This window comes from Chionomys nivalis, chromosome 4 (genome assembly GCF_950005125.1).
Source record: "Chionomys nivalis chromosome 4, mChiNiv1.1, whole genome shotgun sequence".
NCBI classification, from domain to species: domain Eukaryota; kingdom Metazoa; phylum Chordata; class Mammalia; order Rodentia; family Cricetidae; genus Chionomys; species Chionomys nivalis.
Genome location: NC_080089.1, coordinates 55,450,543 through 55,476,931, shown reverse-complemented (window position 1 = coordinate 55,476,931; position 26,389 = coordinate 55,450,543). Strand labels below are relative to the sequence as shown.

General features: G+C 48.5%; 1 pseudogene; it reads left to right on the top strand.

Moving 5' to 3' along the window:
- The first annotated feature begins 4,869 nt into the window (after positions 1 to 4,869).
- LOC130873514 (40S ribosomal protein S25-like) lies at positions 4,870 to 26,058 on the top strand (annotated as a pseudogene).
- Positions 26,059 to 26,389: the final 331 nt, after the last annotated feature.

Sequence of the window (26,389 nt, the reverse complement as noted above, 5' to 3'; positions counted from 1 at the left end):
TTCTATTTTCCCCTGATATGGCAGATGAGGCTCAGAGAGGGAGAGTAACCCACCAGAGTCACACAGCAGAGGCAGGCAGAGCACAGGCTTTAAAGTCAGACATCACCACTGAGACCCCTGTATAAAACAGGGTTGAGAATCCTATTTTTAGTGTGTCTGAGAATATTAAAGGTCATATATAATTTGGGAAACACTGATGATTGCGGTCATTAGCCTAGTGGGCAAGCAGGGGACTGGTGGCTGAACCCAGGAGCTGGAATATCAGGGACTTTATAGGACGTGGTGGGGTCAGTTAGAAGCCAAACCTGGTCATTCCCTCCACGTGGCTCCTGGAGGCCAAACTGTGTGGGGAGTAGGAACAGACGTGGCCACCAGTCTCCCTGCTTAGGACAGAACAGCCATAAAGGCCCTAAAGGCCCTAAAGGACAGGGTCACACCTATGAGAAGGGCTACAAACAACTGACGTCAGAGTCCCTGGGGAACTTCCGTTACCAGCTGGCCAAGAGGCTTTGAGACTTTTCAGGCCTGATGCCAGGGTTCCTGTGCCACAAGACGAGAATAGAGGCCGGGATGTAGCTCAGGTGGTAGAGTGCTTATATAACATGCACAAGGCCGCGGGTTCAATCCCTGGTGAAACCGTGGTGCTCTACACCTGTAATCCCAGGAGTATAGGCTGGGGATCTAGGCGAGTTCAGGCCAGCTCGGAGTGAGTGGAGATAAAACAAACCACAAAACCAAGGATAGCAGAGACACGCAGGGAGTCAGCACCCTCCTGTGATAACAGCCCATGCAAGATAGAAAGTCACTTCCCGGCCTCCATCTGCTCTTAGGAAACCCCCAGCTCCAGCCTCCTTCCTAGTATGACTTATTGGCAGCTCTTATCTCTCCATTCATAGTCCCAAAGGAAATTAATCTGATTGGTCACCTACCAGCCAATACCTTGGCTGCCTCAGAGTAAGGTGCTTGTCTCTTATCCAATCAGCTGTGGCTAAGGAGTTACAGAGGCCAAATTTGGGTAAAGAAGTCACAGAAGGGCTAAGGGGTTGGGGTAGAATTTCCTGTTTCTACACTGCTACCCCCAAAACTTAGTGGTTTGAAGCCACAGCATGTATTGATAGTCCCCCTTCTGGAACTACGGCAGAGTTTGGGGAGGACAGCAGCCTATCTCTGCCCTGTGGGACATCTACCAGGGATACTTGACTGGAGCTAAAAGACCCAAGGTGGCTTCTGACCATGTCTGCCACCTTATCAAGGGAAGTTGGAAAGACTGGGGACAACTGGCTTCTGTTTCCACATGGTCTGCCCGAGACTAGCAGAACATCTTCTCGGGGGCCTGACTCTACCACAGTGTAGCAGAAGCCACCAAGTATCTTGAAGCCTTGGCCAGAATGTTCCGCATGAACATCTGGACTCCTGTTGCCTAGGTGTGTCACAGGCTCCTCCACTTCAAGGGGAGAGGGGTCTAGCCTGACAGGAGGAGCTGCATACTCATACTAGATGACAAGCAAGACCTGAAGGGTGCTGCAGACAGCATGGAAGTTGACCTCGACAGCAACATCTATAGTCTCTTTGTCCTTGGAGGATGTATCTGTGGATAGAGGCCTCTAGAGTTTGCTCAGGAGTGGGGGTCTCCAAGAGTGATGACTGCAGGGACCATAGAGAGCTGAGACTCACTGGCAAGTACCATGTCCTTTCTGTGGCAGGCGGCAGCAGAGGCAGGGGCAGTAATCCTGGCAGCCACAGTTTAACAAGGGTTATGTGGGAACTAGGCTACAAGCCGTCCCTATATCCTCTCCTTTAACCCCGCTCCGAGGAGGTTCCAACATACCCCTCTCAGAGGTGAACCTGGAGCACTGTGGGGTAGAAAGGATGCCTAGGCCCATCTCGAGGTAGGTCTGAAAGCCAGGACTCATTTTTGAACGACTCCCAGTTCATACTTCTCATCCATGAAGCGGGCACAGCTACACCACCTCCATCTCTCTTCCATGGATGAATGAGGTGTTGGTGGCAAACATGCTATTGTGTGAACACTCATGGTCAATATCTGTACCAGTTGATTCTCCGAGGCTACCTGGCACCTCTGCAGCATATAGAACTCTGATCAGAATACAGGACATAAGGCTTAGCAGCTGCTCCAAAGGCCTGGCAATCTAGTCTTAGCATCTGCTAGGAGCTGGGGACACAATGACCATGCAAGGCAGTCCTAGGTGGCCAGAGCTCTCCCCGGGAGTTTGGCTGCTCAGCCTGCAAAGGGATTTATGGCCTCCTGTTATGACATAATCTGTATCCCTAACCCTGGCTGTTAGTATGCCAGGGAAGGTTGGGGGGACCTCTGCAGACACAGAGACTGGGGCTGCCCCTGCACAATCTCAGACTCTCTCTTCCCCCATAGGAGTCCAGCCTCCATACCCAGCAGGGACAACAGGAGGGACCATAGCCTGGTTCTCTCCATCAGCTCCATCCTTGTTCCCCAGCCCCTCTGTACTGTAGGGACACCTTCTGGGAACGGTGTTGCAGAATATTCCAGAGAACAATAGGAAGAAGACAAAGGAAGGGAAGGTCTGGCAGGAGTCTGGAGGGAGTCCTCTCTGTGATCTTCTCTTGTCCACACAGGCCCAGGGTTCATCAGCATTGATGTGGTGGCCGGCCTGTTTTGACAATGAGAAACCAAAGTCTCGGAGGAACCCAGCCACAGCCTAGGGATGCAGAGTGGTACCGTGATGTTTCAGAAAGCATGAACCACTCAGCCTTACCACTGTGTGGATGAGGTGCAGGGAGGGAAGTGACAGGGCCAAGGTCACAAAATGTGTCATTCAGCAGTAGCCCCTGCACTGGTTCAAACTGAACCAGCAAGTGGCCACAAGGAGGCCAACTCCACAGCCCTCAGAAAACTTCCCCACAAGACACACAAGGTCAGGCAGGTGGGGGGAGGGAACATCTGGAGGCCCTGACTTTGTACCGACTGGCAGACATTTACATAGCTCGTTAAAAAAATATGGCGTCGTAAAGAGAGACATGGGCACAGTAAAGCTTGGCCTCCATTACCTGCCAGCTCCGCAGCCTCATAAGGGACACTCCAAGGACACAAGGAATAAAGCCTGGTGGAAATGGAGCTGCATCCACAGCAGCACCCAGTACTGGAGGGCAGAGCAGGCCAGGCGTCTTCTGTGCACTGTCTATGGCCCAGCACTAGAAGTGGACATGCTTTATGATGGGGTGACCTTTTACAAGTTCTCTGAACCTATCTTTCCCAAGAGCCTGAGAGATGCCAACACCATCTGGGCCTTCTACCCCTCTCCAGCTTCCAGCTTCCTCCCTGACTTCAGCGAGATCCCCTCACACTCAAGCCTGACCTGCCCAGGACAGCAGAAGCAACAATTACAACCAAGCCAATAAACTCACTACACCTGGCCCATAAATCCTCATCTGCAGGATGACATGCTACCTTGACAGCCACCTGGAGCAACAGGGGGCCTGTAGCCTCTCCACCTGCCCCAGTTCTGGAGTCCTTCTGGCCCATTTCCCACATGACCTCAATGCTGCTCAGTGCAAAGTCCCCAGAGACCGGTCATCCAAACAACCCCTCACAAACCTTGGAGGTCTCCTTACCCATTCTGGCATTGTCCTCCTCCAAGACCTACTAATCACCTACCAACTGGAATGATTCCTACCCTTCGGCCTCCCCTTCCCCATACAGCTGAGGTGGGGACCAGATGAGCTCACTTGTGAGAAGTAGCTAGGGTCTTCTGGGCACTGCCAAGAGCAGGGAGAGGCCCAGCAGGGAGCAGGGAGGGTATCAGGCTCTACAGCCATAGCCAGGGCTGGGAACTGGCTGGTCAAGAGCCAGGAGCACAGCTATTGCCTTTCTTGTATGGAAGGGACAGACACTGCAAGGCTGGTGGGTCCCTGCAGTCAGCCAGGCAGAAAGGACTCCTAGGGTGTGGGTTGGATGATTGGGTGAACTATCCTATAGTAAGGACGTGAGCAGAGCAGAATGGGTTCCCAGCACACTTGTTGGGGAGTTCATGAGGGGTCTCACTTGGGGACTGCATGCGCAGCTAGCTATGAAGTCCAGAGTCCCACCAGCAGTGGCAGGCTAGGGTATAGTAACCATTCATGCAGAGAGCAGAGTGGAGGGCAGTGGATCAAAATCAGGTACCAGATTTTCAAAGGGTCCCAGACCCTCAGCTCCAAGTCCCCTGGCTTAAAATGAAAACCTACTTGAATGCTTTGTCCTTGCTCTTGAGATCTCCCTGTGTTAGAGAGAATCTTCCATCCTATTGGCCCTTGATGTTTCTGTGGAGAGGACAGGTAAACTGAGGCAGGATGTTTGATAGAGCATTGTCTGGGTAACAGGGTGCTGTAGTGCATGCCTGAGCACAAGAGTGACACATTTCACAGTTTAAGGAGGGAAGTACTGGGGCAGAGTTCAGAGTATCCACACACACATACCCCACACCAACAAGCACACATGCACAACTAAGAACTCACGTCTGTACAGTCTCCCATTCTCCCTGACAGGATAGCAGATTACAGCCACACAAAGTCACACGCACACACACACACACACACACACACACACACAGGGCCAAACAACATTTGCATACATGGTAGCCTTAGCCTGGAGCCTCCTCATTCTCAGAGCCTGGGACAACCAATGAGTGCACTCTGAGCACTGTCTCCTAGGCAACCAACCTGCACTGCCTGGCTATGCTTGGAGGGGCTAGGGAAGGGGCATGGCCATGGGAATCCCATACATACACTGCCTTTTGGACCTGTGCGCCTTGGCCCTCATTCTTAAAAGGTTGGGAGGCTGAGGGCTGAAGTAATAAAGGTGGCTCAGGAGCCCTCAGGTGAAAATGAGCCACGATGGTGCTGATCCCTCTGGATGGGCTTGGGACAGACAGGTGAGTATCCTGGCCAGAGAAACCGTGGGTCCCCAACTCTCTCCTGACTATATATACTTGCATGTGTTCTCTCTCTCTCTCTCTCTCTCTCTCTCTCTCTCTCTCTCTCTCTCTCTCTCTCACACACACACACACACACACACATTTACACACACAGTTTCTATAGCAAACTTCAGTTCGTGGTCTAGGCCCGTCCATAAACGAATCCCCTAATTTTGGATCTGCTAACATGGGGACCAGGTGAGACCAGACCTCGAGTTTTTGATCCACTGAAACACAGCATATCAGGAAGTTGGGCTGAATGTAGGGGTTTAAGAGCACAGGGTGTGCAGCCAAGAGAACTGGGTCCAAATCTTGGCTCTGCCACCAGCCAGCTGTGTGACTGTGGCAAGCTGCCCATTCAGCTTGTGAGGAGTGAATTAGATCGGGCCTTCGAGGCCCTTAGAGCTGGGTTTGGCACAGAATAAGTGGCCAATAAATGTTTGCCCCTACTGTTATGATCCGTGCAGGTTCCCACAGCTTTCGGTGCCCAATCTTTTCTCACAATGTCCAGAACAACCACGGACCACTAAAGCAAGAGCCGCCTAGGCCCACGAGGAGGGTCTGTCCCCGCCACAGTCTGAGCTCCTCTACCACCAGGTGCCCTGCCCCCAAAAAGAGATTTGTCCCATTGGGGTGAAATTAGCCGTCCTGGTTGTCATTTTCCTGTTGAGTGGACAAGCATGCATGGTCTCCTTTACATTCAAAGCAAGCGTGGTTTCCAGCAGGCTCCTAGGCCATGCTCTGCTAGCACATTCTCTGTTTCATGACCCATTGCCTCCAGCTCTAGGAAGATTTACCTGCTCCTGCCAGAAGGGGGAGTTGTTCTCCTCCTAAGGAGGTAGTGGCTGTCGGGGGAGGCTTTAGACCCTCCCATTCCACATAAAATCTGGATTTGTACACCACCCACGACAGTGTATGCCTATATGCATCCTGGATGGTCTACTGTGTCGGGTACTAGCACAATCCAGCTGTCATTCCTGTGTGACCCTGGTTAGTCTCCCCTCTGGGTTTTCCCCGTCTAGAAAGTGGAATGTTGCTTGCTCTGGAACAGTTCCTTCCTCCTTCCCACCCCACTGGGTCCCTACTTCCACCAGTCACAGAGAAGCACTGGGGGTATTAGGAAGGATGCACTAAGCAGAGTCCTTACCCTTGGGGAGTCTGGGGGGCAGGAGGAAAGCCAGTGTGTACTGTGTGTGCTACTATGTGTACTATGGTCCTGTAGCGCCTGTACTACGTGTACTATGGTACTATGCCTGTAGCACACCGCCTGCAAGGGCCTGGAGATTGACACACACACAGACACACAGAGACAGAGACATGGGTCATCCTTGAATTCCTAAAGAATGCCAACTTTATTGTGTTCCAGGGCAGCTTATATAGTGCCTTCCCTGACCAATGGTCATGCCCTAGCTCTCGGGATCCTTCAGCTGTAAGCCACCAGAACCCCCGGCCATCAGGAACTCCTGAGGGTCTTGTGCTCAGAGCAGCTGCAAACACAGGAAAACAAGTTGTTTTGCTCAGAGCAGCTGCAAGCATAGCAAGTTGTTTACTCGTTGTTTTGAGGTGTGGAGGAAAGGTATGAGGGCTAGAATGAGGATTGATGGGATTAGAGCTAGAACTCCGCCTGATTTGTTAGGGATAGATCGAAGGATGGCATAGGCAAAGAGAAAGTATCATTCTGGTTTAATGTGGGGTGGGGTGTTAAGTGGATTTGCTGGGTCTCCGAGAATATCTGGGAAAAATAAAGCCAAAATTATGAGAGCTATTAATAGGAGGAGGGTGAGGCAAGGGGGTCACAGGAGATTCAGGGTCTGGGGGTCCACAGTCCCCAACGCCAGTGGTCCATGGGAAACATTGAAAATTGTAGGGAGAGGGCTGGGGAAAGAGATCATTTGGTAAAGTGCTTTCTAGGCAATCATGAAATTCTGATTTTCATCACCAGAACCCACAAAAATAAAACACCCTAAAGCAATGACACACTTGTAACCCCGTGCAGTGGAAGCAGAGACAGGCTGGTACCTAGCCTAATCAGTAAGAATCAAGCCAATGAGCACAAGGTCTCGAAAAACAAGGTGATGGCTCCTGAGAAATGACACTCAAAAGTTGACCTCTGACCTACACACACACACACACACACGCATTGTTAAGGGAGATGTGAGTGCCAAGCACTGTGAGAAATCACACAGGACAGGCTAGGAGCAGCTTGAGGGTCACAAAGCACTCTGTGGCCTGTCAATTTCCCAATGATTGGAACCACAATCAATCAGAGGGACCATAACTCTCCCATCCTGAGCGTCTCGCACATTGACTGTACCCCACCTTTTCCCTCGATTGCTGCTCTGCTGCTGCCTTCCAGGGACACAGGCCTAAAGGCATCCCCTCAATGGCCGGCCCCCCATCCCGGCTCTGGGGATAGGCAAGCAGCAGCCCCCCACTCCTGTATCACAGCAGGACCTGCCCTCAGCTCTGCTTTACATAATTGGCTTCTGGTGAGATCAGTTGGAAGTGATTTGGCACATCAGCTTAAGCCTCTGCTCGGCTCTAATCTGCAGGCACCCTGAGGCACATTACCGCTCTTCTCAGCAAAAAAAAGGAACGAAGATCATGGCTCCCCCTTATGGGTCTGTTGGCAAACTTGAATACCGCGTCCAGGAAGAGAACCAGGCTTGAGAGATGTGCCCAGTAGGTGCCAGCTGCTGTCCTACAGTAGGCCCTTCAGGAAATGGAGCAAGAACCCTAGGCCGCTCTGTGTGTTCACTACCAGGCCGTCTGTGTTCCCACACTGCTCCTAGAACAGCAGCCTGTCTGCAGCAGTCTCTGTCTGGGGGTGGAACAGAGGCTCACAGAAGCCTAGTCCAGTCCAACCAGCGGGGACAGGAAGGTGCTTCCTCACCTTGGCTCAGCTTGTGACTGCACAGAGCTCAAGTCATCTGTCCTTCTCTGCAGAGCGGGCCCCATCAGGGCATGCATGACTGAACCTGTTACCCTGAGACAGCAGCCTCAGCTTCCCCAGCCCCCGGGGAAAACTCACCAGCTTCTGTGTTTAGCTGTAGACTCCCAAAGGGAGCTGTCAGGACAGGATTAGGTTCAATCAGCCAGGACGGGACCAGGAGGCAGTGAAGGCTTCCTCTTCTGGGCTGTGGAAAGAACAAAGTCTTGAAGCAGAAATGCGGGTGGGATGGAAATGATTCCACCCGCGCCCCCATCTGTGGCTGGGCTCCAGCTGCCCAGTGGAGTCACAGGTAGCTTTAAACAGATTTGAACATCCTTGACTCCTGCCTGGACTACAGGCAGCTCAACAGCTCCCCAGGTGTTTGGAAAGTGCAAACAATGTTGAAGGCCAGTGTTAGCCAGTCCTCTGGTCTCGTTCAGGCCACCCTCATTGCCTAAATCAGTGTTACTCAGGCAATCTAGAACATACGGTAAGAATAGAGATTTCCCAGGCCAGGCCCACCTACAGGATCAGGATGCATGCAGAGGACCTTTCCCACCATATCAGCAGACTATGCCTGCACTCCCATCACAGAGGGAAGTCAGCCCAACCCGTGCGGCAGAGGAGGGGTTTGAGCCCATCACTGTGCATTGTCAGCAATAGAGGCCACTTAGTTCTCTCTGGTTCTCCTCTTGGTCTGATCCCACCCCATCCCCATTCCTGTGCTGGGGAAACAGAACAGACAGTTCTTATTCTGTCTGGTCACGGGGCCGCAGTTCTGTGAGATGTGTCTCCCCACCCCCGACCGTGTGGGGTCAGTGGGAACTGCAGTCTGATAGGACCCCCTGCCCTAGTCATGCCTGGTCTATGAGAGGGCACCTGACCCACACCGTCCTGGCCGTTGAGAACCAGCACCTGCCTTAACCACATGCCACTGACCAGAATCCTTCCCTGAGATGTTTGAATCTGGTTTTGTCAAGATGGAGACTGGGGAAGATGTGTGAGTGACGAGTCCTGCCCCCACCCTGCAGACCCTGGAGGAGCAGAGGCCAGCAAGGGGATGTCCCCACAAGAAATGGAACGCTGGTTCTGTTTCCCTCTGTGGTCCCGCAGCCTGCCTCTCAGTGGTTTCAATGCTGTAGGACACAGCGAATTCCTGACTTTGTTACTGTAGATACAGCATGGGTGAGAGGCCTCTTCATCCTTCCCAAATAACAGTTTCTTGTTCCTTTGCTCACAGTCAGACTGTGTCCCAGGGCCACTGTCCGTGGATGAACATAGATTACAGTGAAATGTTAAGAAGCAGGATTGCAGAAAGACCTGCCAGGCTTTGGAGCCAGCAAGACAGCTAGGTGAATCAAGACACTCACTTGCTGAGAAAGCAGTTCAGTCCCGGAACCCGTGTAAAGTCGGAAGGAGACAACCAACTCTTACAAAGTACTCTGACTGTTAAGCCCAGATCACGGGGACCCCCAAAGGCCACCATGGAGACCGAGTCCTGTCCGTGAAAACAAAGAGCCTTTATTCAAGTTTGAACTTGGACTCTGTGTGTCCAATGCATTGGTACCAGCAGAGAGCCTCGAGCTCAGTCAGGGTGGGGTTTTATCATAGCAGAGGTTGGGGTGAGGGGTTTCTAAGGTTCAGGACCCCCTGATTGGCTGACATTTGTCTAGATGTGTCTTGGTGAAAGGGGGTGGCTAGGCGCTGGGCTAAGGAACATCAGGCGATCCTATATAATGGCTGGAACAATAGGTGCTTTCCCCTTGGATGGCTCATTCCTGGGTGGTCTCAGTTTGTGATCGTTCTTGGAACCAGGAGTTGCCTCAGAGTAATCTGAAACTCAGGACTCTGTTGAGCTTGTCGTGACTAAGCCCTGTACTGGCCTCCACGCCCACTGTGGCATATGCCACCTCCTTCAACAACAACAAATAATAGTTTGTGGTGGTTTATTTTTGTTGTTGTTGTTGTCGTGGTTTTTGTTGTTTGGTGGCCTTGACTAGCCTGGGATTCTCTTTGTAGACCAGGCTGGCCTTGAACTCACAGAGATCTGCCCGCCTCTGCCTTCCCAGTGCCGAGATTAAAGGTGCATGTGCCCCCACACCCAGCAATAACACATTTAAAAAAAACCAACCTCTTAAATCTCCAGTCTTTCCTCTTTCCAATTACAATAGCCCCCAGCTATATTTATGTTGGGCAAATAGCTTGGGTAGATCTCTATCAGTGATTTTAAAAATAGTGCTTTTGAGATGGCTCCGCATATAAAGATGCTTGCCACCCAGCCAGAAGATCTGAGTTCAATCCCGGAGACCCACTTGGTAGAAGGAGAGAACCAACTACCAAAGCTTGTCTTAAATCTCCAGTCTTTCCTCTCCCAGTCTAGAAAGCACTGGGGTTGGGGAGGGATCTCCTGGGAGCCCGGTCTGGACTCTGTTCCCTTGGTACAGTTCCCCTCGTCTCCAGACACCTCAATTTCAGCTCCCACCTTCTAACCAAAAATAAGTTCCCTAGTTTTGAAGTCCTATAAGATACATTCTGATTGGCTGAATTGAGTCAGGTGACATCAATCCAGCCCAATCCTCTAAGGCTAGAAGTTCATGGAGAACTAGATGACCCTACCTGGCTGGGGAAGAATGTTAAGTTGATCTGCAGGGCCAGGAGTTCCCCGTGCATCCACCGTTCCACCCTTGCACCCCAGGGAGAAGGGCCCACGCTATCCAGTAGAGCCTGACACCGTGGTAGGACATATGTCCCCGAAGCCCTGTTTCTCTCTGAGCGCTGACTCCCAGCGAGTTAGGAAGAGCAGAGATCCCAGCCAGGGATTCATTTGGTTTTGCCATTAGGGCCGAGTGGCTGCTGAGGAACAGGCAGAGGTGACCCTCACCCTCAGGCACCAGCTGCAGGCCTGATCTGCATCCTGTCCAGATATTTCCAGTAAATAAACATTGACACTTTTGATATCATGTTAATTTCACAGGCGGCTGCCCTGCTGACAGTTTCCACACTCTGCCAGCGCCTCTTGTCAGCTTTATGCTCACAGGCAGACAGCAGCCCGCTCACAGGCCACCCCACATACAGACAGAAAAACAAATGCCAGCCTTGATGCTGGGCATGGCGGCACAGGCCTATAGTCTCAGCACTCAGGAAGACGAGGCAGGAGTATTGCTGTGAGTTTGAAGTCAGCTTAGAGTAAGAGTTAAAACTGTCTCAAATATTAAAAAAGAGGAGGAGGAAGAGGAGAAGGAAAAGGAAAGAAAACAAGACACTCAAAATTGTTGAAGCAATGAGCACCATGGTACCCAGGCTGTGGAAAAGCAACCCTGTGTAGGGACTCTGCCATCTCCAGGGGGCAAGGATCAGGCTACAGGGTTTGGTAATGTGGTCTTGGTTGTCTTTCTACTTTTGTTGGCCTTGGTTTTTACATCTGTTAAATGGGATTAATATTTTAACACTTCTCGGAACTACACCCAAAAGCCCAGGCAGCTCCTGGCTCTTAAAACCTCTGTAAGCAACCCAGAAAATGCACTAAAGTGATCTGTCTTTGGCTTCTACACCTAGGAGGTGGTTCAAGTAGAGACTTGGTACCATGATGCTGACGGAAAAGCTGAGGCTTACTGAAGACGGTGATTGGTTCAGTGCCACAACCAGAAACAGGAGCAGAACCAAGGCAGGACAGGGTCCTCCTCCTGTGCCTTCGGCACTGTCTGCTTCATAACCAGGACCACATGGCCAAAGGAGTGGCAGGGTGGGACTCCCTATCTTGTCCTAAGCCTAACTCAGCCAACCCATGGCCATTATTTGTTTCAGGTGTGTGTGCGCACGCGCGTGTGTGCATAGTCATGCGGTCTCATACATATGAATGAATTATTCTATCCAGGCTGAGCTTGAGACTACTTTTGGCTAGCATCTGTTTTCAGTACATTCAGACCCCCACAGTCAGCCAGGGTTCTCGGGCTTCCCCCTAACCTCTCCTGATGCTGCCTTACTCATGACAACAATTAGAGATGGGAATTGAAAGGCAGGCAACCCTGAAAAAGACTGAAGCTTAGTCCCAAGTGTCCACAGTGACCACACTTCAATCACGCCCCCCATGAACAGAGTCCAAACTAGTCCAAACGGATGCCTGGAGGCTCTGCAGTCTAGGGGTGGTGACAGGGGCAGGGGACAATACTTCAGCCTCAGATCCTGTCCAGGGAGGCTCAGATGACCAGCTCTTGTGGGGGCAGGGCTCCCAGGCGCCTGCATACCAGCTCACACCCACGCACTCCTGGCGCCTGCTCCAGCTCAATAAAGACTCGTTAATGGACTAAAGTGAGTTAGCGTCATTAACACTATTATCCAAGGCAGGCCGTGGCTGCCCCAGAGGTTCGGATTCAGCTCTCAGTCTGTGGAGCTTGAGCAAGACCTTTCCTGCCCTGAGCCACAGGTCTTTCACTCAAAATCAAAGTATAATCCTTCCCACACCCAAGGGTTTCCAATCGCTCGGCCAACGTTATTCCCCACTCTTGAGTCCAGCATTCAAATCCTTCCCACTCTTCTCCCTTGCCTGCTGCCCCCACAGATGCCCACCTCTGCAGGACGATTCTGAGTTTCAGGTGCCGTTCTGTCTCCAACCCTTTTGTCTGTGTTCTGCTCTGTATAGAATCTCTCCCTGCCCGGTGGACACTCAGGCTTCCCTGAAAGCATGGCTTTCCCAAGCACGGCTGGGAGAGTGAGGCTCGGTGGCAGAGTGCTTGCCTAAATGCTGCTTCTGACCCATCTCTATTTTTTTTTAAGACATCATCTCTTGTAACACAGACTGGTCTCAAGCTCTGTATAGCTGAGGATGATCTTGCATTTCTGATCCCCTGCTTTCACCTCCAGAGTATAGAGACATACCACCATGCGTGGCTTAGGCACTGCTGGAGATCAAACACAGGGCTACTTGCATGCTGGGTAAGTGCTCTACCAATTACAATAGCCCCCAGCTATATTTATGTTGGGCAAATAGCTTGGGTAGATCTCTATCAGTGATTTTAAAAATAGTGCTTTTGAGATGGCTCCGCATATAAAGATGCTTGCCACCCAGCCAGAAGATCTGAGTTCAATCCCGGAGACCCACTTGGTAGAAGAAGAGAACCAACTACCAAAGCTTGTCTTCTGACCTACACACACACACACACACACACACACACACACACCATGCCATATACATACCCCACTCCCAAACACAGAATGAATAAAGTATAAAACCTTTTAAAGTGTTCAAGTCACCTCCTCCAGAGATTCCCCTAAACCCCTGGGTGGTCTCCTTCATTATGCCATCTGCAGGAACCACCTAATAGGTTTTCTGTACCCCAATAATAAGGTTCTGCACCAACATAGAAAGCCAGATCAAGCTGAACTAAAACGTGAAAGATCAAGTTTATTCTGAGCAAAGCAACTCCCAGGTGATTCCTCCAGTCCCCAGAGATCAAGGCAGGGGAAGGGGCAGGAGAAAAAAAAAACACATGGTCAATCTAAAGGAGGGAGCTTAAATACATGGGGTGATGACATGTCCACCACAAGTTGGGTTTGTACCCAATTTTATTATTTTAGGCAGGGACTAGGCAGCTAGCAACTTCAGGGGGGCAGCCACCACAACTGCCAGGAATGTGGAACTGGACTTTTTGGTGGTTTTTTTTTTTTTTTGAGAGGGCGGGGTTTGGAGAGAGAGAAATGGGGCTGAGCTGGAGATTCCAGCCAAACATCATGACCTTCTTGGGAATATGGGTGCCCATTCAAATCTGGTTACTTATTGGCAAGGGACGATGTAAGAGGTGGAGTTGGGGGTTGGTGGGTTCACATTCAGCCAGAGGTGTGGGTACAGAAGCATTCGGTTAACTACCGTCCTGGAGACCTCAGGAGTCTTATTTCTTCAGGAGGCAGAGAAGACAAGTTGCTAAGAGAAAAAAAAATAGATTATTAACGGCAGCCTATGAATGGGGCTAGCCATGGATGAATGGGGCTAGCCATGGGATGTGCTCTGATTATACTGAGGAAGCTCTTCAGACAGTTTGTGGAGTGACGAGATTAATTTCCCACCAGGCCAGATTCCTTGATACAGTAGCAGCCCTTTTTCCCCAGGAACATGCAGGTGTCTGTAAAACAGTGGAACAGATTTACACTTAGTGTCTTAGCAAAGGCTATGGATTTGGGGTTAAAGGTATGAACATTTTTCCTATGTCCAGAGAGCCTGGTTTTAGCCGATAAAACACACCTCTAAGTCTATACTTAGAAGACAACCAGAGGAAATTTAAAATCTGAGCCTGTGACTGAACTGTAAGTAGTCAGTGCTCCATCAGTTTATCAGAACCCCACGTATCAATGCTAAACACTGAACCTCTGAAATTCCAGTGGAACAATACAGAAAGAGGACCAAAGTCCAAAACATCTTCACACACCTTAAACCGTCTCCTGTGTTCCTTTAGTGGGAAGTTACATCTGAAACCGTTTATCCTTTGCTATGAAGCCTGTGAACAAGGCAGAGCTGTCTATATTTTTAATAAGAAACTTAACTAATGAACTCCCAAAGTGGTTGTAGACTTGGGAGTCAGGGGGAGAGGAACTGCTGAAGCTGTCGGTACCCTGGTCATCAAACACCATCAGCTCTGAGAAGGATAAGTTTCCCCTGAGTAAGCAGAAGTGAAACAGCTTCCAAGTCTATTTTAAATGGCAGGGATATACTGACTGCCTAGACTGTCACCCCAGGTTCCCCCATGGTCTTTGGGGGCAGAGGTCCCAGGGCAGTGTCAGTCTTTAGCTGCCAGGCCTGAAAGATCTGTGGAGTAGGAATTTGGGGGTACCAGCCTACCTTGTCTTAGCAAAGCAAGGCAATCAATTTCCCAGTGTCCTGCTTGTCCACAATCTGGACAGGGTCTTGGCAGCAGTTGAGGTGTAAAGCAGTTTTTTCCTGCTCTGTGACTGGATTTGCTACATTTAAAACAAGCTCCGGGTGAAAGTACTTCGGTGCCCATCCATCTTCTTTGGAGGAGATGGGGGTGCTGCCAGGAGCTGGCTTGTCTCCATCACGAAAAACTTGGTTATTAAACATTTTAAATGCCATATTCTCAGATCCTGAAGCGTTGGAGGATCATTATCTGTTAGGTACATCTAAACTAGACAAATGTTTGTTTGTTTCTAGTTACTTGTTTTAGGTTCAACTGTGAAGATATCTGAGAAGCTAAGCCTGAACATATCAAAGAAGCTGATCCTTTATGAGGTGACTGACGGTTACCTTGTGTGTCTGAGAAGATTAGGAATTTATAGCTTTATCCCTGTTAAGGTTAGCCTTAAAAACAACTGCTTATGAAGGGACACTCTTTTAATATCAAGATAAGACTTTTAACTCATAAACACAGTTCACAAAGAGACTGAGATCTTTCTTGATCCTTTTAAAGTACACCATTATAGAGCACAACAGTTTTCTGTATGACTTAGTTCACCAAACTAACTACAGCTTAACAATGTTAGTAAAAGCAAGGTTAGACATTCAAACACTGGCTGCCACTAAGAACATCCTGACACATGAATGCGGAGGTGCAGCTGGAACACCTCATTAAGCCAGCGTTGTTTTAAATCCTATCTTTCATAAACCTTGTTTTTAGAACAGGACAAGAATTATCATACAAAAATCCATCCTAACCCAAAATATCTTGGAGATCTGTTGTCTCCTTGGTAGGCTCACTCCAAGTGGTTGCCTTTAATCAAGATAGTGGTGAAGTCACATGACCTCCCTCTTCTCCAACCTTAGTCAAAATGGTGATTGCCCATGTGGCTGTACTTGATTATGATGATGGCAAACCATCTTCTGCTTCCCAGAGCAGGTCCAATTTGGAGTTAACTTTTGTTACAAAATTTTTACCATACCCAATTCCTTAGCTGTTTTTTTTAAATAAGGAAGAACAGCATGACATAACTTCAATATTATTTATAACCAAATGCGACATGAATCTTTGTCATTGCATCAGATTCAGTGGCCAGAAATCCAATAGACAAATTCTGAGCCCAGGCAGCTAGTCGCAATAATAACTGAGCTATTAGCAAGACACATGGAACACATAAACTCAGGCATTCAAGACCAGTCAGAAACAAACATGCAGTGGCCACATACATTTACACACCCAACTGAGCCGGAAGGAATTCTGTGTAACTCCCAAGTCCCCAAGAAAACATACAGGCACAGATCCATCCATACGTACAAAAATAGAGCTTTTTAAAACAACAAGACAAGCAAAACTTTCTGCGGAAAGCAGACTTTGTTACAAATTATATAGATTTTAAACTGTGCCAAATGAGAAAGTTACACATTCTGATTTAGTAGTTTACAGTATAGAGCAGTATGCATGTGGACCATAGGAATAAAAGATTTTCAGGAGTGAGGAAGAAGAACCTCAGCAATAAGAGACTTTGGAGTTAAGTTAAGGTATAAGATATTTGGGGACCCTTCGTCTGTGCAGTAGCAGTTGTTAACGATTTGTGAGCATTTGGGAATCACAAGTTTGCCAATTTTGGTCGTTGATTTGTATTGAGGTCATGCTGTTGCAATAAAATCTGAGTCTGTGGAGGAAGGAAAGGGGAGCCGCAGAGGGAAACACTGTGCAAGTATGTTCCTATGAGTTCCCAGGGGAAGCTGAGAGTAGAAACAAGCTGCAGCGCTGCAGGCAGAGACTGCAAGACAGGCTAGAGGTTCTGCAGTCTGACTGCAAGGGGGTGGAGCAGATGAGGGAGGTGTTACACGGGTCAGTAGGTCACAAGAGCCAGAGTCGTGTGGAGCATACAGTGGACCTGAGCTGAAGCTGTCTCCCAGGCTGCTCAGAGAGGGGAGCAAGCAGAAGAGGGATCCTCGTGGGTGCAGTTGGCTGCAGGAGCCAGACAAGCGCACGTGTCCACATGGAAGTAACATAGGAAGAACTGGACTCTAAAATTTGGAGATTCAGACACAGACAAATGATCATACATACTTTATTATGGGCCAGAGCAGCAGACACTGTAAGGGAGAACTGGTGTGTGCTGGGCATGAAGCGGTGGGCCTCTTCAGCTCTGACTCCCGTGTTGTAACAATATAAGGAGGGGATATTTATGCATTTCAGGGTAGTAGAGCAGACAGAAACAGACAAAGAGACCAAATTTGTTGTGGGTAGAATGTCAGCATGGCCAGACCAAATGCCAGGAGAGCCTTGTGAGTAAAAAGGCAAAGTGGGAACCTTTCACTGGGCCCTGCCAAGGTATGCCACTGAGACAACACACCAGGAACAACAGAGTCAGTGCAAGAGGTTTATCGGGGGATTGGGAGAGTAAAAGAGAGAAAGGTCATCTCCGAGTGGAGATATGAGAGGCAGATAGACAAATGGGAGAACAGGGAAGAGGGAGGGGCAGGAGTGTAGAATTAAAAAAAACCTGGATGAGGGAGCTCAAACCATTTGCCATATGGTGTGAGACAGCCCCAGTTGGGATAAATTTTGCAGTAGACACTCTACTGGTGACTGAGGATCAGGTTTAGACCTGCGGTTGCCTGTTTCCGAGCCTGTGCAGGAGACTGACCATCGCTGTAGCCTGGGGTTGAGCAGTGGGTGGGTGTGGGGTTGCCTTTGGGTAGGATATCTCCTCATGGAACAAAGACAGTCTTTGCTCCAGCAACGGATCAGGGTTGCCTGGCACGGCCTCGGATTGGCAGGAAGCCCAAGGGTCTAGACACAGAAGGGGTTTTGACCCGGAAGAGGTCCCGGAGCTCTGTGGGCAGTGGCTTGGAAATGGGTGACTTACCACAAGTCGAAAGTCAATCCTTTCTGGCAGAGAGGGAGATAAAAGAGTAGCCTGCTATGTGGTCGAGGGACTGGGTCTCCCAGGTTTCGACACCAAGATAATAGGTTTTCTGTACCCGGATAATAGGTTTCTTCACCAATGCAGTAAGCCAAATCAAGCCAAATTAAAAAGCAAAAGACCAGGTTTATTCTGAGTAAAGCAGCTCCCAGATGACTCTTCTAGCCCCCAGAAATCAAGGCAAGTGAAGGGACAGAAAAAAAATCACATGACCCACCTAAAGGAGGGAGCTGAAATACCTTGTATGCGCAGGTGGTGGGGTGGCATGGGAGGTGATAACATGCCCACCAAAAGCTGGGTTTGTGCCCAATTATAATGCTTTAGGCAGGAATTGGGCAGCTAGCATCTTCTGGGGAGGAGCCACCCCAACCTCCAGGAATGTGGAACTGGGCTTTTTGGTGTTTTTTCTGAGAGAATGGGGTTTGGAGAGGGAAATGGGGCTGAGCTGGAGATTCCAGCTGAGCACCACCTGGGATGGAGGCTATGTCGTGGGCAAATTCAAAGAAAAGTGGAGGGGTGGCTCAGCAATTAAGAGCTCTCGGTGCTCTGGGCGTGGTGGCACACACCTCTGAGCCCAGCATTCAGGAGGCTGGGTTTGAGGCCATCCTGGTCTACATAGTGAACTATATAGTACAGCCAGGTCTACATAGAGAGACAAAAGAAAGAAAAAAAAAAGGGCGGCCAGCGCTCTTGTAGAGGACCCAGGTTCAGTTCCCAGCATCCGTATCAAGCTGTTCACAACCACTTACAATTCCCACTTCAGGGGATCGGAAGCTGCTCATCCAGGGCCCGTTATGGGCTGTTCTCTACTCAGCCACTGCTTCTGACCCTCTCAACCCCATCCCTATGACACATTCTACCAGAAAGGCTAAGAATGTCCCCCTGGAAAGTGCGTCTGATTTCAAAGGCTGGGCTTCCAGCAAATACCCCTCCTCCTGCCTAAGCGAACCTTCCTTTCGCTTGTGCTGCGAGCGCTTCCTGGGGACTTGTGCATCCTCTTTGGGCTGTGTATGAAAAGGCAGTTGCCAAAACCATTTCTTTTCACTTCACTCTGCATGCTAGAAGATGCAAAGGGTGAAAATGCATTCTTCATGGTGTGTATATGTGCACACGTGTGTGTGTGTGTGTGACAGGACAACTTTGTGGAGTTGGTACTCCCCTTCCACCTTCATGTATGATGAAATCCAAGTCATCAGGTTTGCACAGCAAGTGTCTCAACTCTCTGAAGCGTCCTATGGGCCCCAGGAATAAACTGGGTAGTGTGGCACTCGGGAGGCTGAGTTGGTAGGATAGAAAGTAATGCAGTCTAGGAGCCTTGAAATAATACTGCCTAGGGGTCTTGATCAGGTTCATTTTCTCTGCCAGTTAAGGAATTTAAAAGTCAGGGAAAATATCAACTGCAACAGGTCACAGCAGAGAAATCCCAAGCAATGCAGACAGAACCAGCAGCCGACAAAAGGCGTTTATTGAGGGTAAGGAAACTCACACCTGCAGAGACGCACAGAGAAAAAGACCCTCTGCAAATAGAAGGACTTGGCAAGCCAAGAAATCCAGTGTCTTCTCGAGGGTTGGGGTTTAAAACCTCTGAAGAGCCTCCTGCCCTATTTTAGGGTTGGTAGGTTTGAAGATGGATGGTTGATTAATTGGTCAGCAGCTGTTGTGTGGCCTGCCCTGAGCAGGCTTTGATCTTGTAGAGCCAGTCCATCAGTAGGGGACCTGCTGGTGGAGACCAAAGATGCCAGGCTTTTGTTTCAAGTCAGGAGGAAGATGCTGGCAGTCTTGGAAACTTACTCCTTTGTTACCTAGCCATGGCTCATGGCCCCTCTCCCTATCTGTTTGCCTACCAGGGGTTTGTCTAACACCTGTCCCTCAAAAGGGCAAACCTGGACTACATAGCAAGAGCCTGTCTCAAAAACTAAAAATAATGACAACCAGAACAAGGATTACATTACAAGCCAGGCGTCGTGGTACATGCTTTTGATCCTAGCACTCAGGAGGCAGAGACAAGCAGATCCCTAAGTTCAAAGCCGGCCTGTTCTACACAGGAAAGCAAGGGCTATATATCCTGTCTCAAAAAACAGCAAACAATGAAATAAAATAAAAAATAATTATATTACAAAAGATATAAGAGCTAAACACAAAGTAGTCAAAGCACAAAACCTACTTTCAAAAAAACACAATGGACAAATTCTGGTTTCTCATCCATCAGAGCCACACTACCCTCCAGAGGGAGCCACAATTCCCTGTGCAGGGAGCCACGTCACCCTGCGCAGGAAGCCACGTCACAGGGAGTAGGACCCAGTGTGGGCTGGGACTCTCTGTAGGCTCCACTCACTTTGCTTTCCATATACAGGCTCCTTGGCTCCCAGGAGAAGATCTGCCAGTGATGACTGCATCCTCTGAACCGGGCTTCCCAGACAGGACTAACTTCCCTTCCCACACAGAGCTCTTTCTCCTCCACAGCCAGCATTGCTCTGAGGTCAGGGAGTGGGTGAGTTCCTGTCCACATCCTCTACCCCAAAGCCCCAGCAGCTGGGAAGGTCGCTAGCAGCTCCGACCTCAAAACAGATGCTAAGAGACAGTACACAGTCCCACATCCTGTGGGATGTGGGATGTAGGGGACCTGGGCACACATCTGCCCTCTGGAGCAGCAGGCACAACAGCCATCAGGGAATTGCAGCCATCCACTTACCAAATATCTACTGAACACCTACTAGGTACCCGATAGTGTACATAACGTATGTACCACGTGGGGCACCAGGAACACAGTGAAAACCAGAAGTGACAGAAGTCCAAGCCTTGGTTAATCTTACAGCCTAGCGGCAACAACAACAACAACAGATACTTCCTGTCAGGTGCCAGAGAAAGCAGTTTGGGCTTTGCAGGCCACCTGTTGGCTTGTTGAGTATATGAACTTCTTTGTTTTCTTATCATCCCTTAGAGAGGTAATGACTATTCTTATTCTTGGGCCACCCCAAGCAGGTGGCTTGTGACATGTGACACTCAAGCCACGTCCATCGATCCCTAGTCTATGACAAGAATCTCCAGCAGAAAAGCGCTGCGGGGCATGGAGTTCATGTTAAATTTCTAGCAGCTACTTTGTAAGACTGGGATGAGATTAATTTTATAGACTCCAGTCTGTAGGCTTCGGTGAGCGGTGTTATTAAAATTAAAGATGAGGCCTTTTGTTCGCTTTTTAGCACCAAGTCTTCATAATCTGATGTGTATTTTATACTTAGAGCGTGTGGCAGTTCAGACCAGTCACATTTCCTTTGACCAAACAGCCCCTTGTGGCCATTGGCCTCCATATTGGACAGCACAGGTTGAGCGGGAGAAACAGACAATAAACAAGATAAGTAAGTCAGCTATGGCAATATGTGATGACACGTGCTTGAGCTAAAGCTGACCCCATGGCAATATGTGAATGTGATGAGGGCTGGGAAAGACGACAGGGAGGAGAGCAAGGAGTGCTGGGTAGAAATCCCTCTCATCCGGGAGCTTCACTCAAGCCCAGGACTGACCTCCCTCCTTCCCTCCCTTCCTCCCTCCTTTCCCTCCCTCCTTCCCTCCCTGTCTCCCTCCCTCCTCCCCTCTCTCCTTCCCTCTTTCCCCGTCTTCCTGTCTTTCTTTTCCTATGTGATCTATGTGTTGTGAGTACGTGTGTATGTGTGTGTGTGTATGTGTGTGTGTGTGTATCCACACATGTACAAGCCCAAAGTTGACACGTGTCCTCCTCTACTGCATTCTATTTTATTTACGGAGGCAGAGTTGCTCACGAAACCTGGAACTCGCTAATTCTGACTAGTTCTAGCTGGCCAGTTTGCCATCGGGCTTTCCTATTTCTGCCTCCAAAGTGCTGGGAGAAGAGAAGGTTTCCATAAAGGCCAGGTTTTATGCATCTATATGGGTTCTAGAGATCGGAACTCTGGTCCTCACATTGGCATGGCAAGCAGTCTATTAGTTGAACCATCTCCCTAGCCTAGGCCGAGAATCTGCTAAGGCCAAGGGAGATGGAAAAGTGACCCATAATGCTATGAACTTTAAGAATGGACAAGAACTTGAAGGTTGGACCTTCAAGGGAGTAGAGCTGAGCCAGGACCTCTGCGGGTCTGGGCACACCCGAGTCTGGGACCTCCAAAAGAGTAGGCAGGAACCAGAGACCTCTGTGGGTCTGGGTGTGAGTCTGGGACCTCTGAGGAAGTAGGCCTGAGCCAGGACCTCTGTGGGTCCAGGAACACCCAAGTCTGGGACCTCCAAGGGAATAGACCGGAGCCAGAGACCTTTGCAGGACCAAGTCCAAGTCAGGGATGTCCACAGGAGCAGACCCAGACCAGAGACATTTACAGAAACAGGACTGAGCCAGTGACCTAAACTGGAGCAGGCCTGAGACAGTGAACTCCACAGGAGCAGGTACAAGGGAGCAACCGCTGAGGGAGTTGGCTGGAATCAGAGACCTCTGCGGGTCTGGGAATGAGTCTGGGACCTCCGAAGAAGTAGGCCTGAGCCAAGACCTCTGCCAGAGCAGGCCCAAGGCAAGCAACCTCAGCAGAGAGAGCCCCAAGCAAGCAACTTCTGTGAGAGCAGGCCCAAATGACCAACCCCTGGTACTGCAGAGCAAACCCTGGGAGTACCAAGCAACCTCCAGGAACACTGAGTGACCAATGGGGTGACTGGATCCTTTGCCGTGACTACCCCACAAAGAGCAACCATCTGAGACTTGGATTCACTGACACCTGGAAGATTGATCACCAGAGTCACAGACAGCCCCAACTATACCAATCAGAGGAAAAGATGGGTAGACAAGGTAAGAACACATGCAGCTCCTTTGTTCCGACATCTTTGGGAGGCTGCAGTGGTCGTCGCCACTCTCCGAGCTTCATCACGCCACCCAAGGATGACAACAAGAAGAAAGATGCCGGAAAGTCGGCCAAAAAAGACAAAGACCCAGTGAATAAGTCCGGTGGCAAGGCCAAAAAGAAGTGGTCCAAAGGCAAAGTTCGGGACAAGCTCAACAATTTAGTCCTGTTTGACAAGGCTACATACGACAAACTCTGTAAGGAAGTTCCAACTATAAACTTATTACTCCAGCTGTGGTCTCTGAGAGACTGAAGATTCGCGGTTCCTTGGGCAGGGCAGTCCTTCAGGAGCTCCTTAGTTGATGCAGGAAGGTCATTTGTCAATAAACAAACTGCCTTGGCCCATTTGATAGGCTACCCCTTAGGTGGGTGGAGTGAACAGAATAGAATGCTGGGAGGAAGAGGAAGTGAGCTCAGACTCGACAGCTCTGCTCTCTGGAGCAGACGCCATGCTCTCCTCTCCAGAGCAGACGCGATGAAACTCCAACCCAGGATGGACGTAGGCTAGAATCTTCCCGGTAAGCGCACCTTGGGTGCTACATACATGAACAGAAATGGGCCAAGCAGTGTTTAAAAGAATAGAGTTTGTGTGTCGTTATTTTGGGGCATAAGCTAGCCAGGCAACCATGAGCCGGGCTGTGGGAAGAGGCCCACAGCACCCACTACAGATGGCGCCCAGACATGGGGCACTGAATTTACAGAAAGCTTGAGAAAGCTTGGGAAAGAATAGAGTAAAGCATGTTTTCTTGGTAGCAACAATTTTTCGGGTCTACTCTGCTTGCTAGAGGCAAGCAAGCGCTCTCATCTAAGAGAGGCTTCCTGACTCAGCTTTAGCTGCAAACCTTGCTGCTCTTTTAAGAGGTCCTGCTACGAAACACTTAAACGGTGTTGATGAAAAACCTAATGCATGCTTTTCGGTTTTCACCCATAGTAGGAAAAAAGTTGTGCTGTTTTATTTAAAATGCTGGCTTTCTGGGCTGTCCTGCCAGGGCAAACTCTGACTGTTTGAGGCAGGAGGGCCGACTACAGAGAGAGGACTTGATTGTTGTCTGTGGACGTAATGCTGCAGTTTGTTTGCTGGCAAGGACCTTGAAACGCCACAGAGTTGTGGTGATAAACATGGCTACAGCTGGTACCTCAGCCATGAGGCTGGAAAGCTAAGGAAGGGCTGAATCCAGCTGTCAAAGCCACGGCTTTCATCCTACTAATATTGCTTGGTAAATTAAAGACTCATGTGGTCAGAAAAAGAGAGATATACAGTAAAGAGAGATTCAAAGACAAAGAAAACTTTAAATGATTTACAGTGTGTTAAAAAATATATACAGGCTGAAAATTAAAGTTCTTAAAAGTAAAATAAGGAAGAAAGAGAGTAGTTGGGTGTGGTAGTACACACCTTTAATCCCAACACTTGGGAGGCAGAGGGAGATTGACCTCTGTGACTTCAAGGTGTGGTAGCACACGCCTTTAATCCCAATGCCTGGGAGTCAGAGACAGACAGATCTCTGTGAGTTCAAGGACAGCTTGGTCTAAAGAGTTATTCCAGGATGAAGATATAGAGAAAATATAAAATAAAAGTAAAAGTAAACAAAATAGAGTTAAAATAAAGCTGCACAAAGATGGAAAATACACAGAGAATCTTGATACTGTATGCTATTATGCTCTCTTTGAATTGTTTTAATGCTGAGGAAGGAGCAACAGATACTAAAAGATATTTGTTTATAAATGCTGCTGAACTAATCCAAGATAGATATTTTCAAAATACCTTGACTTCAGAATTTGGATCTAAGGATGTGATACTTTGGAAAAGAGTTTCTTCTTTTGTTTTCACAGAGGATGAGACTCTTTGGATTGCTTCTTCGATCCCAATATGGTATGATAGACCACGTCCTCCTGAAGGGTTGCTGTGAACACCTTCAAAAAATTACTTTGCTCAACTGCCGACTGAGAGGAACCTAGCACACAGGTTATACCATGAAAGACCTGATTAACAGCGCCCCCATTCAGCAGGAAGCAGTTTGGAGAGAAAAAACTGCGCCCATGTTCCCATATATTGTTTATAAATGTTCTTTTACATTTAAAGGGGGAGATGATATAGATGTGAATAATTTGCATTGATATGAATCTTGGTTTACTGATATTAATTTAAGGTCAATTTTATTATATGTGTATGTATTTCTGATATTGATTAAGGTATTGTGATTGTATAGTTCATTTCAAAATGTAATGTATATAGGTTGTTAATGGATAATTATTAATAATAGTCAAGTTTGTAGTCATGTTAGTTAGATTTTCTAGATGTGCATGCATATATTTCAGATAGGCATTCATCATATCTTTCAAAGACTAGAGAATATGGTATTTTAAATGTTTTAATAACTTAGGGTTTTTCATGACAATGAGACACTCTGCTCCTGGCAGCACCAATCTACTTCAAGAAGAAGATGGGCATCGAAGAGGATCCTTATGGAGTTTGATAGCCATTTGGGCAAGAAACTGCTCTTGCCTGGACTATTTTATAAACTGGACACAAAGAACCCGCAGAGAGAGGACTGCTGAACTTGCCTAAAGGTGAGATGATCTTTCGGGGTTCCTGATTCATGAAAGAGTCTGCGAGACATTCTGCAGGACACAGCAGATAGTGACTGAACTGCCTTTAAATTTCCTGCTTCATGGAAACGTCTCTGGATACTATGGACCTTTAGGCCGAAGATGGATGCCCCAACGGTACAGAGGAACTTTGGGTGACTGTCCAGGCAGTGAGATGTCTCTGTCATTTCTAGAGTTTAGAAGTTGCTTACTTTTTGTTTGCTTAGGTAATATTGTATTCTTCTGGAGTCTTTGATGGAGTTGAATAATAGATAGTTATAGTTATAGTTTTCCTTAGTTATGATAAAGATAAAATAGATGTAAATATTGTAATTTTTACTTGATAACTGTTTTGTTATATGTAATTTTGCTATGTTAATGTTAAAGCCTTCCTTTTTTTTTTTTTGTTTAAACAGAAAAAAGGGAAATGATGCAGGAAGGTCATTTGTCAATAAACAAACTGCCTTGGCCCATTTGATAGGCTACCCCTTAGGTGGGTGGAGTGAACAGAATAGAATGCTGGGAGGAAGAGGAAGTGAGCTCAGACTCGACAGCTCTGCTCTCTGGAGCAGACGCCATGCTCTCCTCTCCAGAGCAGACGCGATGAAACTCCAACCCAGGATGGACGTAGGCTAGAATCTTCCCGGTAAGCGCACCTTGGGTGCTACATACATGAACAGAAATGGGCCAAGCAGTGTTTAAAAGAATAGAGTTTGTGTGTCGTTATTTTGGGGCATAAGCTAGCCAGGCAACCATGAGCCGGGCTGTGGGAAGAGGCCCGCAGCTCCCTACTACACTTAGTAGGGCTCATCAAGCTGGTTTCAAAGCACAGAGCCCAAGTAATTTACATCAGAAACACAAAGGGTCGAGATGCCCAGCTTCTGGTGAAGATGCATGAACAGGTTCCAGGTTCAATCGGCTGTACATTTGGAAAAATAAAACTTTATTAAATAAAGAAAGGACACATGCAATACCACAAAGAGCAACACGACACCAGTAAAAACTAGTGACCCTACACTAGCAAGACTTGAACAACCAAATATAGATGAAGCAGAAGAAAATGACCTAAAAAATAACTTTAGGAGAGTATTTGAGGCCCTTAAAGAGGAAATGAAAAATTCCCTCAAAGAAATGGAGGAAAAGACAAACAAAATTAGAAGACATCAACAAATCCCTTAAAGAAAACCATGAAAAAGAAATCAAACATATGAAAGAAACTATTCAAGACT